Source organism: Pristiophorus japonicus, chromosome 1, assembly GCF_044704955.1.
Source record: "Pristiophorus japonicus isolate sPriJap1 chromosome 1, sPriJap1.hap1, whole genome shotgun sequence".
Taxonomy (NCBI): Eukaryota; Metazoa; Chordata; class Chondrichthyes; family Pristiophoridae; genus Pristiophorus; species Pristiophorus japonicus.
This window is the reverse complement of record NC_091977.1, coordinates 325,967,646-325,984,795: the sequence shown is the minus strand read 5'-3', so window position 1 is coordinate 325,984,795 and position 17,150 is coordinate 325,967,646. Positions and strand designations below refer to the sequence as shown.

Here is a 17,150-nt window from a genome sequence, read left to right as displayed (position 1 = left end):
CTGTTCATGCACCCCCTTTAGAATTGTACCCTTTAGTTTATATTGCCTCTCCTTATTCTTCCTACCATAATGTATCATTTTTCTGAGTTAAACTTCATCTTTCACATGTCTGCCCATTCCACCAGCCCGCCTATGTCCTCTTGAAGTCTATCCCTATTCCCCTCACTGTTCACTATATTTCCAAGTTTTGTGTCATCCACAAAATTTGAAATAGTGCCCTGTATACCTCAGTCCAAATCATTAATGTATATCAAGAAAAGCAGTGCTCCTAGTACCTACCTCTGGGGAACACCACTGTATACCTTCCTCCAGTCTGAAAAACAATCGTTCACCACGACTCTCTGTTTCCTGTCACTTAGCCAACTTCGAATCCATGCTGCCACTGTCCCTTTTATTTTATGGGCTTCAACTCTGCTGGCAAGCCTATTATGTGGCACTATATCAAATGCCTTTTGGAAGTCCATGTACATTACATCAACCACATTGCCCTCATCAACCCTCTCTTACCTCATCAAAAGACTCAATCAAATTAGTTTAACATGATTTTCCTTTAACAAATCCATGCTGGCTTTCTTTAATTAATCCATACTTGTCCAAGCGACTGTTAATTTTGTTACAGATTTTTGTTTCTAAAAGCTTCCCCACTATCGAGATTAAGCTGAAGGCTTGTAGTTGCTGGGTTTACCCTTACACCCTTTTTTGAACAAGAGTGTAACATTTTGCAATTCCCCAGTCCTCTGGCACCACCCCCGTATCCAAGGAGGATCAGAAGATTATGCCCAGTACCTCCTCAATTTCCACTTTTACTTCCCTCAGCATCCTAGGATGCATCCCACCGGTCCTGGTGACAGACCTACTTTAAGTACAGCCAGTCTTTCTGGTGCCTCCTCTTTATCAACATTTATCCCATCCAGTATCTCAACTATCTCCTCTTTCACTATGACTTTGGTAAAGATAAATGCAAAATACTAATTTAGTACCTTGGCTATGCCCTCTGCCTTCTTGCATATGTCTCCATTTTGGTCCCTAATAGGCCCCACCCCTCCTCTTACTACTCGTTTACTATTTATGTGCCTATAGAAGACTTTTGGATTCCTATTTATGTTACCTGCCAGTCTATTCTCATACTCCCTCTTTGCCCCTCTTATTTCCTTTTGTCATGTATGTAACCATCATGCAACGGTAACCTTCATGTAACTGTAACCTTCATGCAACTCCTGTATACTGTACCTGTACCCTAGAAATGCACACCCTGACCACAGGGGGTGACCTTGTGGGAGACACTTCTCACCTGGGTTTTCAGGTATAAAAGGGGAGGTCCCACCCAGGGTCAGCATTCCTTGGTCCTGGGGAATAAAGATTAAGGTCACGCAGTGACTGTGTCTGCAATACATGCCTCGTGTGAGTTTGTGGTAAGGTGCAGGGACACCACATTTGGCGATGAGAAACGGGAATCACCGAACCACGAGGATGGCCACCGGTAACACAGAGGAACGTTACTGTGTGGGTGAGGACTGGGACGACTTTGTGGAGAGACTCCAGCAGAGCTTTGTCACAAAGGACTGGCTGGAAACGGCAGCGGCTGACAAGTGGAGGGCGCATCTACTGACCAGCTGCGGGACACAGACGTATGCGCTGATGAAAGACCTGCTCGCACCCCAAAAGCCAGCGGACAAGTCCTTTGAAGAGCTCAGCCAGCTGATCAGTTGAACATCTCAAGCTGGCGAGTAGCGTACACATGGCCCGGCACCGGTTCTACACACACCGGCATCGGGAGGGACAAAACATCTTGGACTTTGTTGCGGACCTGCGGCGCTTGGCCAGTCTCTATAAGTTCACAGATGCCTGCAGGGGGGAGATGTTAAGGGATTTCTTCATTGAGGGCATTAATCATGCCGGGATTTTCAAGAAGCTCATAGAGATCAAGGACCTGACTTTAGAAGGAGCGGCGTTGATAGTTCAGACCTTCATGGCAGGGGAAGAGGAGACCAAGCTAATTTATGCACGCAGCCCTGGTCCCAACGTGGCGATGGACCAGGGAGTTAACATGGTGAACGTGGCTTGGGACCCCGCAGGCAGGCAAGGGCATTTCGAAACCGCCCAGGCAGCAACAGACTCGAGGGTGGGCCCGCAACAGCGACAATGGAGAGGGGATCGGCAATTCACGCCATCACGAGGAACAATGCGTCCCGTGATGGGACCATTAACACCCACCATCAAAGTGCCTAGAAACAACCAAATGGGCAATCAGAGAGGAATGCCTGGTAACCGTCCTTTTGTTAACAACAATCTCAGCTCATGCTGGAGGTGCGGGGGTAGACATACTGCGAAAAGCTGCAGGTTTCAGCAATATACCTGTAGGATTTGTAACTTCAGTGGACACTTGGCCAGGGTGTGCAAAAAGGCTGTAGAGAGGCTAATCTGTGAGACAGAGGAACCAGACGAGTGGTCTGCCATGCAGGATGATGCCTGGGAAAAAGCCATGGATGCTGAAGTTCAGCGGGTTCATGTGACTGACGTCCACAGCTCATACACTAAAACGCCACCCATGATGATAAAAGTTTTATTGAATGGCACATGGAGCTGGATACGGGAGCTAGCCAGTCACTTATGAGCACCCAACAATTTGAGAGACTATGGCCACACAGAACTAGCAGGCCCAAACTGGAACGCATTGACACGCAGCTACGGACGTACACCAAAGAATTCATTCCCAGTGCTAGGCAGTGCAAACTTGGTGGTAACACATAATGGATCACAGAACTGGCTGCCACTCTGGATCATCCCAGGAAATGGCCCCGCGCTCTTGGGGAGGAGTTGGCTAGCCGAGATGAATTGGAAATGGGGGGATGTGCGCGCCATTTCATCTGTGGAGCAAAGTTCATGCTCACAGGTCCTACAAAAATTCGGGTCACTGTTTCAACCCGGTGTCGGAAGGTTCAAGGGCACCAAAGTAGTGATACATATCGCTCCGGACGCCAGACCAGTGCACCACAAAGCCAGAGTGGTGCCGTATGTGATGCGTGAGAAAATTGAAAGTGAATTGGACAGGCTGCTCAGAGAGGGCATAATTTCGGCCGTTGAATTCAGGACTGGGCAAGTCTCATCGTTCCTGTCCTTAAAGCAGATGGCTCGATCAGGATTTGTGGCGACTACAAAGCCACTTTCAACCGAGTGTCGCTGCAAGACCAATACTGCTCCCGAGAGCGGAGGACCTTTTTGCCACGCTGGCAGGTGGCAAGCTGTTCACGAAGCTGGACCTCACTTCGGCCTATATGACTCAGGAACTGGCTGAAGAATCCAAACTTCTGACCACCATCACGACGCACAAGGGATTATTTATCTACAACAGGTGTCCATTTGGCATTCATTCGGCGGCAGCTATCTTTCAGGGAAACATGGAAAGCTTGCTCAAATCCATTTATGGAACAATCGTATTCCAAGATGACATCCTTATAACTGGTTGAGACACCAAGGAACACCTCCACAACCTGGAGGAGGTGCTACGCTGACTGAACCGGGTAGGCTTGCGGCTGAAAAAGGCCAAGTGTGTGTTTTTGGTCCCAGAGGTCAAGTTTTTTGGGCAGGAGGGTTGCCGCAGACGGGATCCGGCCCACTGAATCAAAAACGGAGGCAATCCGCCAGGCGCCCAGGCCCGGCAACACGTCGGAGTTGTGATCATTCCTGGGACTTTTGAACTATTTTGGGAACTTTCTGCCGAAGCACATTGTTGGAGCCGTTACACATGCTCCTGCGTAAAGGCTGTGAATGGCTTTGGGGGGACTGTCAAGAACGGGCTTTCAATAAGGCGAGGAACCTGCTGCATTCTAACAAACTGTTGACTTTGTATGACCCCTGTAAAAAAACTGGTTTTAACGTGCAATGCATCATTCTAGGGGGCTGGGTGTGTGTTGCAGCAGGGTAATGATGACAGCCAACTCCAACTGATGGCTTATGCCTCCAGGTCACTCTCCCAGGCAAAGCGTGGATATGGCACGGTCGAAAAGGAAGCACTCGCTTGTGTTTACGGTGTGAAAAAGATGCACCAGTACCTTTTCGGTAGACATTTCGAGCTAGAAACGGACCACAAGCCGTTAACATCCCTGTTGTCCGACAGCAAGGCTGTCACTGCCAATGCATCAGCTCGCATACAGCGATGGGCTCTCATGCTGGTTGCGTATGACTACAGCATACGGCACCGGCCAGGCACCGAAATTTGCGCTGACGCGCTCAGCAGGCTCCCACTGGCCACCACTGAGGGGGCGTCGGAGCAAAGCGCTGAGATGGTCATGGCCGTTGAGGCTTTTGACACCGCAGGCTCCCCCATCACAGCCCGTCAGATCAAACTCTGGACCAACAGAGACCCCCTCCTATCCATGATAAAGAAATGTGTTCTGACTGGGGATTGGGCGCCCGCACACGGGGCGTGCCCCGAGGAGGTCAGACCGTTTCAGAGTCGGATGGATGAGCTCTCCATCCAAGCCGACTGCCTGCTATGGGGCAGCTGGGTAGTCATGCCCCAGAAAGGAAGGGAAGCGTTCATCAGGGAACTCCACAGCGAGCACCCTGGCATCGTGTTAATGAAGGCCATTGCCCGGTCACATGTATGGTGGCCGGGGATTGACTCAGACCTGGAATACTAGGTTTGCAGGTGCACGACGTGTGCCCAGCTGGGCAATGCCCCCAGGGAGGCCCCACTCAGCCCGTGGTCCTGGCCTATCAGGCCATGGTCACATAGTCACGTAGACTATGCGGGCCCATTCATGGGGAAAATGTTCCTGATCGTTGTCAATGCATACTTGAAATGGATCGAGTGCATCATATTAAAGTCGTGCACGACATCTATCACCGTGGAGAGTCTGCGTACGGTTTTCGTGACCCATGGCTTGCTGGACATCCTAGTCAGCGACAATGGCCCGTGTTTCACCAGCCATGAATTCCAGGAGTTTATGTCGAGCAATGGTATCAAACATGTCCGGACAGCACCGTTCAAGCCGGCTTCCAATGGCCAGGCGGAACGTGCGGTCCAAGTCATAAAACAGGGCATGCTCCCTATCCAAGGACCCTCCCTTCAGTACCGCCTATCGCGCCTCCTGCTGGCCTACAGGTCCCGCCCGCACTCGCTCACAGGAGTCCCGCCAGCGGAACTCCTCATGAAACGCACGCTTAAAACGTGGCTGTCTCTCATTCACCCAGCCCTGGCAGACATTGTTGAGGGCATGTGCCAGTCCCAAACCGAGTTCCATGATCGAAACTCAAGGGGGAGGTGTATAGAAATGGATGACCCGGTATTTGTTCTTAACCATGCTTTGGGACCCAAGTGGCTTGAGGGCACAGTAATTGGCAAAGAAGGGAATAGGGTCATAGTGGTCAGACTAAACAATGGGCAAATATGCCACAAACACTTGGACCAAATAAAGAAAAGGTTCAGCATAGACACGGAGGAACCTGAAGAAGAGCATGAGATGTCACCCACACCACTGCCGGTGGACGAGCAACGAGGACAATCCACAGCATGCACAGTCCATGCGGTCAGCTGGGACAGGCCGGAATCACCTCAGGTGACAGAGACGCATGCCGAGGCTCAGCCACCAGAGCTCCAACTGCGGCGCTCCACGAGAAAGCGTCGACCACCTGAAAGACTTAACCTTTGACACAAAAAGACGTCTGTAACCATCATGCAACGGTAACCTTCATGTAACTGTAACCTTCATGCAACTCATGTACACTGTACTTATACCGTAGAAATGCACACCCTGACCACAGGGGGTGAATTTGTGGGAGACACTCCTCACCTGGGTTTCCAGGTATAAAAGGGGAGGTCCCATCCAGGGTCAGCACTCCTTGGTCCTGGGGAATAAAGGTTAAGGTCACGCAGTGACTGTGTCTGCAGTACATGCCTCGTGTGAGTTTGTAGTAAGGTGCAGGGACACCACACCTTTATCATTTCCCCTCTGAAATTTCTGTATTCAGCCTGGTTAACACGTATTCTCAACCTGGCATCTGTCATAATCCCCTTTTTTCTGCTTTATCTTACTCTCTATCTCCTTCGTCATCCAGGGAGCTCTGGCTTTGGTTACCCTACTTTTCCCCTTTGTGGGAATGTACTTTGACTGTACCCAAACCATCTCCTCTTTAAAGGCAGCCCATTGCTCAATGACAGAACGTAGCGGCACATACAGATATGGGGTTGGAAGCTCAGCTCTGAGCATATAGGACACTGAGGTTGCAAGCAATCTGGTTCAGCCTGAGTCTGTGGCTAGGGATGGGGAATGGAATCAGTGGAGAATGAACGGAGTGGACAGAAGACAATGGCTTAAATCTTCCCAATGTTTAATTGGAGGAAATTGCAGCTCATCTAAGACTGTGTGTGGGACAAGCGGTCTGACAACACAGAAACAGTCAGCATCCTCATAGGCAATTCCTCGGAATCAAGGAAGACTTGCTTCCATTCTAAAAATGAGTCCTTAGATGGCTGAACAGTCCAATACGAGAACCACAGTCCCTGCCACAGTTGGGACAGATAGTCGTTGAGGGTAAGGGAGGGTGGGACAGATTTGCCGCACGCTCTTTCCACTGCCTGCGCTTGATTTCTGCATGCTCTCGCCGATGAGACTCGAGGTGCTCAGCGCCCTCCCGGATGCACTTCCTCCACTTAGGGAGGTCTTTGGCCAGGGATTCCCAGGTGTCAGTGGGGATGTTGCACTTTATCAGGGAGGCTTTGAGGGTGTCCTTGTAACATTTCCTCTGCCCACCTTTGGCTCATTTTCCGTGAAAGAGTTCCGAGTAGAGCGCTTGCTTTGGGAGTCTCGTGTCTGGCATGTGGACAATGTGGCCTGCCCAGCAGAGCTGATCAAGTGTGGTCAGTGCTTCAATGCTGGGGATGTTGGCCTGGTCAAGGACGCTAATGTTGGTGTGTCTGTCCTCCCAGGGGATTTGTAGGATCTTGCAGAGACATCGTTAGTGGTATTTCTCCAGCGACTTGAGGTGTCTACTGTACATGGTCCATGTCTCTGAGCCATATAGGAGGGCGGGTATTACTACAGCCCTGTAAACCATGAGCTTGGTGGCAGATTTGAGGGCCTGGTCTTCAAACACTCTTCCTCAGGTGGCCGAAGGCTGCTCTGGCGCACTGGAGGCGGTGTTGAATCTCGCCGTCAATGTCTGCTCTTGTTGATAAGAGGCTCCCGAGGTATGGGAAATGGTCCATGTTGTCCAGGGCCACGCCATGGATCTTGATGACTGGGGGGTGGGGGAGTGCTGTGCCACAGAAGCAGTAAAGGGGTGGAGAAAGATGTTTATTTTCTCTATTAAAATTATGACCAATATGCCAGTACAGCCTATAGATTTAGAACCCATACAACCTTTCTCACCTCCAGAAAACTATACGATGCAGTATAAGCACAGCAGTGTGGAACTCGAGAACAGACATGCAGCGCAGTACAGTGGCTGTTTCGAGAGTTGATTCTCCCTCTTCCATCAGCAGAGCAGGAGGTCGTTGTGGAGGTGCGTGCCGCGACGTGTGACGTGTCCGAGGCAAGAGGTTGTGTTGTGGAAGCGGCGCCTGGCCGGTCCGGGCCCAGGATCGTCAGTGTGTAGCGGCGTTCAGTGAGCACAAGCGCTGGCAGTGTACCAACCAGAAGTAAGTGCACGGAAACAGGCGGAGACTCCGCTCGTGAAAGAGATACAATAAATGGTGGTGTGAAGTATTTGATACAATGTATGGTGTTTTGATACAGTGCATAATCACAGATATAATGTATATGTCTGATATAATGTGTATAACTGATATAATACACATCTCGGTACAATGGATATGTTTTTGATACCAGCTATATGTCTTTGTGTGTGCTGAATTCACGCTGGGTGATAGATATCACGGTCTGTTGTTAAAAAGATAACCACGGCCTGTGCCAATCAAAGCGAGGTGTGTGTTTGATTAAAAGCGGCCCACTCACACACTTGGTGCTTTTTACAGAGCACACACTGCCGGAGGCCCGAACAGATTATTGTCTCCCACTCGCTCTCTTGCACCTGGTGCTGCATTTACTTCATGTGAGTGGAGTAGAATGGGGGAGTTATTAGAAAAATATGAGCCCCATAATTCTATTCTTTAAAAGCAAATATGTGAGAATTGTTATATTCAGTGTTTTGATGCTGCTGTGCATCTGTGACAAAGTGTGATGGATCAAAAAGCAATACTTTTTTTTAAAGCAAGTCATTGGCCTGTAGCCTGAACTTGCAAGCAGGTAAAGCCTACCCTCTGATCTCAGCAGTTGTCAGTCGCTGTATTTAATGCCCTAGATTTGCCTCTTTACAGCAGTAGTATTAAAGGGACATGCCAGGTTAGCAGCTAAACTTCACAGCTGTGCTCCAGACTTGAGACCACCCAATTGCAAAGCCACAAGAGATCCTTTAAAGAACTTGAAAATATACTTTCAAAATCCCAAGGCACTTGGGATTTAATGAATTATTTTAAAGTGCAGTAGGCACAGTGTTAAATTGTGATAGTGGAGTAAGAGAGAACTGACTAATGCATATAAATTATATTTTATTTGTGATTTGTTTTATTGCTACTCAAAACCGGTCTTTAATCTCCAATCATCCTTGTTTTTCTCTCCTGTTCCCATTAAAAAAAAATGATGTGTACTGGGTGTAGGTGTTCATTGATTTCCCCCCCCCTTTCTTTCTCAGTCCATGATTGGTATTCATTTGGTATCATTTTCTCCTCCCACCAAAAGGCAGTGACATTTTGCCGAGGTCCAAAGAAGGTTGCTGGTAGTCTTTGTTATGTATGCATGTAAACCTTACCAAAATGTAAGACTTGCCACTAGGGGGCACTCCAGTGGGAGACCTAAGGGGGGCAAGCAGGTATAAAAGATGATTCACCATGCTGCTTCCCCACTCTGGAGTCTGAATAAAGAGACTAAGGTCACAACAGTTTGAGCTTGCGATATAGTCCTGTGGATTTATTCTGAACATAGGTCTTCATACCTGAATCTGGACTATGAGTTTTATTTATGGAAGTCATCGCAGCCTAAACATGTGACCGGTTCAGGGTTTCTCTCCAGCCTTGGCTCAGTGGGGGTAGCACCCTCGCCTCTGAGTCAGAAGATTGTGGGTTCAAGTCCCACTCCAGAGACTTGAGCACATAAATTCCAGGCTGACGCTCCAGTGCAGCACAGAGAGTGCTGTGTTGTCGGAGGTGCCGTCTTTCGGACGAGACATTAAATCGAGGCCACGTCTGCCCTCTCAGTAAAAGATTCCACGGCACTATTTCGAAGAAGAGCAGGGGAGTTCTCCCCAGTGTCCTGGCCTATATTTATATCTCAACTAACATCATCCTGAGGTCATGAAAGGTGCAAGTCTTTCTTTTCCCATACTTTTGCGTTCATGGAAAAAAGGTAGTTTCAGTAAACAGAGCAAGAGGTTTAAATTGTCCTTGGATGGAAGCGTATAATGGGCTATCGCATATTAAATAATCAGAATGTAGAATTCAAAATGATCCACTGCTGTTGAATGCTGTTTGGAAAAGTTCCCATTTTTAAGAATCAACAGCATGTTTTATACCCCGCCCGATTTTCTTTCCCGTTGACTTCAAGGGAACAGAAAATGGCGCAGGGTGTAAAGCAGGCTGCTGATTTGCTATTGCCCCTTTTGCACTACGGCCAGGACGAATTTCACTCTCCAAGTCTTGCATTATACAAAACCTGTACCCTTATACTTGCCATGTATGAGTAATGTGCCCAGTTTTAACAGTTAACTCCTAGCTGTGGTATGTAGCTCTTAGGAACAGGAGTAGGCCATTCAGCCCCTCAAGCCTGTTCAGCCATTCATTTAGATCGTAGCTGTTCTGTATCTTAACTCCATTTACCCGCCTTGGTTCTGTAACCCTTACCTAACAAAAATTTATCGATCTCAGTTTTGAAATTTTCTATTGACCCACAGCCATTTGGGGTGAGAGAGTTCCAGATTTCCACTACCCTTTGTGTGAAGAAGTGCTTCCTGACATCACCCCTGAACGCCCTAGCTCTAATTTTAAGGTTGTCCCCCCTTGTTCTTGTCTCCATTACCAGAGAAATAGTTTCTCACTATCTACCCCATTGAATCCTTTAATCGTCTTAAACATCCACATCAGATCATCCCTTAATCTTCTATATTCAAGAGAATACAAGCCTAGGCTATGCAACTAGTCTTCATAATTTAACACTTTTAGCCCTGGTCTTTTTTATATTTGTTCCTGGGATGTGGGCAACGCTGGCAAGGCCAGCATTTATTGCCCATCCGTAATTGCCCTTGAGAAGGTAGTGGTGAGCCGCCTTCTTGAACCGCTGCAGTCCTTGTGGTGAAGATATTCCCATAGTGCTGTTAGGGAGAGTGTTCCAGGATTTTGACCCAATGACAATAAAGGAATGGCAACATATATCCAAGTCAGCATGCTTGAGGGGAACTTGCAGATGGTGGTGTTCACATGTACCTGCTGCCCTTGTCCTTATAGGTGGTAGAAGTCATAGGTTTGGGAGGTGCTGCCGAAGAAGCCTTGGCGAGTTGCTGCAGTGCCTCTTGTAGATGGTACACACTGCAGCCACAGTGCGCTGATGGTGCAGGGAGTGAATGTTTAAGGTGGGGGATAGGGTGCCAATCAAGCGGTCTGCTTTGTCCTGGATGGTGTCGAGCTTCTTGAGTGTTGTTGGAGCTGCACTCATCCAGGCAAGTGGAGAGGATTCCATCACACTCCTGACTTGTGCCTTATACATGGTGGAAAGGCTTTGAGGAGTCAGGAGGTGAGACATTCACCACAGAATACCCAGCCTTTGACCTGCTCTTGTTGCCACAGTATTTATGTGGCTGGTCCAGTTAAGTTTCTGGTCAATGGTGACCCCCAGGATGTTGATGGTGGGGGATTCGGCGATGATAAGCTGTTGAATGTCAAGCGGTGGTGGTTAGACACTCGCTTCTTAGAGATGGTCATTGCCTGGCACTTGTGTGACATGAATGTTACTTGCCACTTATCAACCCAAGCCTGAATGTCATCCAGGTCTTGCTGCATTCGGGCATGGAATGCTTCATTATCTAAGGAGTTGCGAATTGAATTGAACACTGTGCAATCATAAGCGAACATCCCCGCCTCTGATCTTGTGATGGAGGGAGGGTCATTGATGAAGCAGCTGAAGATGGTTGGGCCTAGAACACTGCCCTGAGGAACACCTGCAGCGATGTCCTGGGGCTGAGATGATTGACTTCCAATAACTATAACCATCTTCCATTGTGCTAGGTATGACTCCAGCCAGTGGAAAGTTTTCTCCCCGATTCCCATTGGCTTCAATTTTACTAAGGGCTTGTTGATGTCACACTTGGTCAAATGTAGCATTGATGTCAAGAGCAGTCACCCTCGCCTCACCTCTGGAATTCAGCTCTTTTGTCTATGTTTGGATCAAGGCTGTAACGAGGTCTGGAGTAAAGTGATCCTGGCGGAACCCAAAGTGAGCATCCGTGAGCAGGTTATTAGTGAGCAAGTGCCGCTTAATCACACTATTGATGACACCTTCCATCACTTTGCTGATGATTGAGAGTAGACTGATGGAGTGGTAATTGGCCGGATTGGATTTGTCCTGCTTTTTGTGGACAGGACATACCCGGGCAGTTTTTCCATTATCGGGTAGATGCCAGTGTTGTAGCTGTACTGGAACAGCTTGGCTAGATGCGCAGCTAGTTCTGGGGCACAAGCCTTCAGCGTGACAATTGGGATGTTGCCTGGTCCCATAGCCTTTGCTGTATCTAGTGCGCTCAGCCATTTCTTGATATCCTGCGGAGTGAATCGAATTGGCTGAAGACTGGTTTCTGTGATGGTGGAGACCTCAGGAGGAGACCGATATGGATCATCCACTCGGCACTTCTGGCTGAAGATGGTTGCAAATGCTTCAACCTTGCCTTTAGCACTCTCAATGCTGGTCTCCGCCATCATTGAGGATGGGGATATTCATGGAGCCTCCTCCTCCTGTTAGTTGTTTAATGGTTCACCACAATTCATGACTGGATGTGGCAGGATTACAGAGCTTTAATCTGATCGGTTGGTTGTGGGATCACTTAGCCTTGTCTAAAGCATGCTGCTTCCGTATTTTAGCATGCATGTAGTCCTGTGTTGCAGCTTCCCCAGGTTGGCACCTCATTTTTAGGTACGCCTGGTGTTCCTTCTGGCATCGTCTTCTACACTCCTCATTGAACCAGAGTTGGTCCCCTGGCTTGATGGTAATGGTAGAGTGAAGGATATGCCGGGTCATGAGATTATAGATTGTGATGGAATACAATTCTGCTGTTGTTAATGGCCCACAACGCTTCATGGATGCCCAGTTTTGAGCTGCTAGATCTGTTCTGAATGTATCCCATTTAGCACGGTGGTAGTGCCACACAACACGATGGATGGCGTCCTCAGTGTGAAAACGGGATTTTGTCTGCATAAGGACTGTGCGGTAGTCACTGCTACCAATATTGTCACGGCATTTGCGACAGGTAAATTGGTGAGGACGAGGTCAAGTAGGTTTTTTCCTCGTGTTGGTTCTCTCATCATGTTGGTATAATTCTGGTGAATCTGCATTACACCCTCTCCAAGGCCAATACATCCTTCCTCAGGTGCAGTGCCCAGAACTGAATGCAGTATTCCAGATGGGGTCGAACCAGAGCTTTATACAACTGTAATATAACTTCCGCCTATTTGTATTTCAGCCCCCTTGAGATAAAGGCCAACATTTCATTAGCCTTTTAAATTATTTTTTGTACTTGTCCACTAGCTTTTAGTAATTTCTGTTGGCCCCCTAAATCTGTCTGCTCATCTGCAATTCCTAGCTTCTCCCCATTTAGAAAATACTCTGATCTATCTTTTAGGTTCAAAGTGGATGACTTCACACTTTCACACATTGAACTCCATCTAACACAGTTTAGCCCACTCACTTAGTCTATCAATGCTCCTTTGCAACTTTCTGCTCCCATCTGCATTATTTACTGTGCCACATAACTTAGTGAGGGAATGATCAACCCTCTTATTGAATGGTGTTGCAGGCTCGAAGGGCTGAATGGCCTGCTCCTGCACCTATTTTCTATTTTTTCTATGTTCGTGTCATCAGCAAATTTGGATATACAGCTCTTTATTCCTTCATCCAAGTCATTTTATAAATATAGTGAAAAGCTGCAGCCCCAGTACAGATCCCTGAGAAACACCACTAGTTACATCCTGCCATTATCCCTACTCTCTGTCACCTACCTCCTAACTCCTAACCAATTCCCTACCCAAACCAATAGATTTATTCCAATTCTATCTACTCTCATCTTTGTTAACAGTCTCCTATATGGAACCTTGTCGAATGCCTTCTGGAAATCTATATAAATAATATCCATAGACACATCAGTTATCTGCTCATTGAAGATCATGTGGGATGATGCCCACTGTATTCTTCTATCTCTTCAAATAGACAGAAAGATATACTGACTGACCAATGTGCACAAGTTAAAACTGTTAGTCAGATTTATTTACAGATTAATTAGTATAGGGAAGCCAAATGATGCAGCAAGATACTGAATTGGCAGAATGCTTATAGCAATGACTTTGGAATCATTCTACTATGGGCTAAAATACTCTCGTGGAATCTGATCGGAGGTGAGTTTATTACAAGTGTTTTCACACTCAGCTGTGTGATGTGTATAGTGCTTGTATCTTGTTAACTGAACACTGGATGGCATGGTGACGGGAGTAGCAATTACACTCTTGTTTTGCTTTTATTATTCTTTAAATGAATATTCTAGAAGATCTGAAAATGAAAGCAGCTGGTTATTACCACACCAATTCGAGTGTTTATTCAGACATAAAGCTGTGTACAGCCCTCGACAAGACCCTCTCCCCTCATACGCCAATCTGCGTAACCCCCCCACCCCAGGCCCTGGTGCAATCCTTGTATGGTGAGCTGTGGCCGTTGACCTGACGCTCTTTCCCTCCCCGCTCCACATATGGCGCTCTACTTGAAGCAATAAAGTTCAATTTCTTCAATAAATTGCTCTGAAAATGTACAGCTGCTCTGCCAGGACCTGCATCTGACCTTTTCTCTCTGTCATTCAAGCTTCACCTCCGGGATCAGCTTTCTTGGTGTAAGGTGGCTGAAAGCCCTGCGAACCCTTTAACTTGGTCCCAACTTTGTCATCTCTTGCCAGAGGAACAGGCAGAAGCTGGTTTGTCGCAATGGACAGTTAATACCCAGCAGCAGAAACAGGTATGTAAGCATGCACGTTGTGCCATTAACATGCTTTTAAATACACTCAATATATAGTTAGCAGGTATCTAAACACAATGACCTGGATCTTGCATTAAGAATAACGGTGAGTCTATCAGTGCTCACTGTTATTAAAGGGTAAATCGGACAGTAACCTCCGGAGTCTGCACATGCACAGTTAAACGCAGAAATTTGGAAGTTGCTGACAGATTTGCCCTCTCCTCCACAGGCTGCGCTCCACCGGTGCCTTGCTGAGCGACTCGGCATTGCAGTCCATGCAACGGTGTGAAGTTGCTGTACTTACCCATGAGTTACCCACTAAACACTGCAGAAAAAGTTAGGGCTGGTTCATTCAGGTGTATGTGAGTTTTTAACAGCGTGATAATTACTAGCAAACAACCTCTCTAGCCCTGAAAATTTAATTTTACAAATGTAGAGTCTCATCCTTCAGAATGTAATTATTGTTGGGAGATTTATTTAAAAATTAAAATATATTTTTTTAGCTTTTTCTTTTTCTTTTATCTATCTCTATTAGTCCCATCGTTCTTTCCCTCACTTTATATTGCTTTCTGCACATGATTTTACAAGGAATTAAATATTCTAATTTATACTTCCTGGTTTAGACTGTGTGGCTCAGTGAATATTCTTCAATCTGATTGGTTGAAGAGCCACGCTGTTGCTCTGCTCACACACGCCACAGATTCCCTGTAGAGGGTGCCGCGCTGAAAAGATCTCTAAATACTGTAAGTTGCCACTCAAAAGCCCACAGAAAATCTGAAAGTGTGATGAATGGCGAGCGCTGTTCCTTTGTCGATGACTGCAAAATCCGGGCCTGTGTGTAGTTACCATCCATTTTGAGCACAAGCAATTCACAGTGAACATCTATTTAACACAGTTAACAGGTATTTAAGCACACAACGCACGGTTAACGGGTATTCAAACACACACTTACAGTTGATTCCTGATTTTGTACCAATACAACGTAATATGCAGGGAGTGTAACACAGCAAGATTGTACGTGTGTTATATGCCACATGCTTATTCTGCATTGGGACTTCGCTGTCATTGAAGAAAGATCCGAAAGGCCAACATGCTCTTAGTACCTTCTCTGAAAGACTGCGATCCCACTGAAGCCGGCATCAGAATCCCGAGGTACCATTGGGAGCGATGGCTCTTGTGTCTTCCAGTCAGCACCTTCGGGATCCCCTTGAATGTTCAAAGTGTAATACCATACCCGGAAGCACCCACCGTTATATCCCTCAGACAGTGCAGTGCTCCTTCTGTACAGCACTGGAGTGGCAACCTAGATCTTGTACTCAAGTCACGGTGTATAATTAAGTACCCACAAATGCCCGATGTGCTTATTATATTGTTGGTGAGATACAAAAATGCAGAGCAGATGTTATTTTAAAAATAACCTAAATTTTACAACTAAAAGTACATATTTCAAATCAGCTTAAAAATGTCAATTAGCAGCAGCTTCTGTGCAGGTTCGAGGTCTGCTCTACAATCACCACTTGCCACTGAAAGCCAGACTGAGCAGCAGCAGGCAGCATTTGTCCCAGATATCAGTTGGGGAGCTGGTGCTTCTTACAGCTTCAGAGTTTATTTTTAGTAATGGCCACTGATGTGCATCACACTTGATGTCAAAACAGCAGTTAACAGCCCATCTCTGGCCATTTTCCTGTCGCGTCGTAGTGCCGTGCACTGTGGAAGTACTTTGTGCCACTTTATACATTGTTGGTAGGGCCAGAAGTTCACATTTCACTTTGTGCCCACATTCCTTCTGCTTTAAACGTGGAAAGTAAAATGATGGTGGGAGTGTAAAGATGGGGAGAGCAGGTGTAATGGAGATTGGGGAGTGGGTGTATAAAGGAGATGGGGAGTGGGTGTGTGTAAAGGAGACATGATGAGGGGGAGGCTGTGTGTAAAGGAGACGGGGAGGGGGTGTGTGTAAAGGAGACGGGGAGGGGATGTGTGTAAAGGAGACATGGGGGAGGGGTTGGTGGGGGCTGTGCATAAAGGAGACATAGGGGGAGCTGTGTGTAAAGGAGACATGGAGGGGAGGGGGGCTGTGTGTAAAGGAGATGGGAGGGGTTGTAAAGGAAATGGCGAGGGGGCGGTGTAAACATAAGAACATAACATAAGAATTAGGAACAGGAGTAGGCCATCTAGCCCCTTGAGCCTGCTCCGCCATTCAACAAGATCATGGCTGATCTGGCCGTGGACTCAGCTCCATTTACCCGCCCGCTCCCCGTAACCCTTAATTTCCTTATTGGTTAAAAATCTATCTATGATTTGAATACATTCAATGAGCTAGCCTCAACTGCTTCCTTAGGCAGAGAATTCCACAGATTCACAACCCTCTTGGAGAAGAAATTCCTTCTCAACTCGGTTTTAAATTGGCTCCCCCGTATTTTGAGTCTGTGCCCCCTAGTTCTAGTCTCCCCGACCAGTGGAAACAACCTCTCTGCCTCTATCTTGTCTATCCCTTTCATTATTTTAAATGTTTCTATAAGATCACCCCTCATCCTTCTGAAATCCAACGAGTAAAGACCCAGTCTACTCAATCTATCAACATAAGGTAACCCTCTCATCTCCGGAATCAGCTTAGTGAATCGTCTCTGTACTCCCTCCAAAGCTAGTATATCCTTCCTTAAGTAAGGTGACCAAAACTGCACGCAGTACTCCAGGTGCGGCCTCACCAATACCCTATGCAGTTGCAGCAGGACCTCCCTGCTTTTGTACTCCATCCCTCTCGCAATGAAGGCCAACATTCCATTCGCCTTCCTGATTACCTGCTGCACCTGCAAGCTAACTTTTTGGGATTCATGCACAAGGACCCCCAGGTCCCTCTGCACCACAGCATGTTGTAATTTCTCCCCATTCAAA

The 17,150-nt window shown here is 47.2% G+C and overlaps 1 protein-coding gene across 3 annotated transcripts in view; it reads left to right on the top strand.

Moving 5' to 3' along the window:
• The window catches only part of pomgnt2 (protein O-linked mannose N-acetylglucosaminyltransferase 2 (beta 1,4-)), a 76,081-nt gene that overhangs the window by 33,607 nt on the left and 25,324 nt on the right, over positions 1 to 17,150 (top strand). For 2 of the 3 annotated variants that reach the window (XR_011594968.1, XM_070888906.1), the window contains exons 1-2: positions 7,533 to 7,642; positions 14,109 to 14,258. The gene's annotated coding sequence lies outside the window, so the exon portion shown is untranslated. Of the gene's footprint in view, positions 1 to 7,532; positions 7,643 to 14,108; positions 14,259 to 17,150 lie in introns of those variants that run through there. The other variant, XM_070888913.1, reaches the window with a different exon arrangement.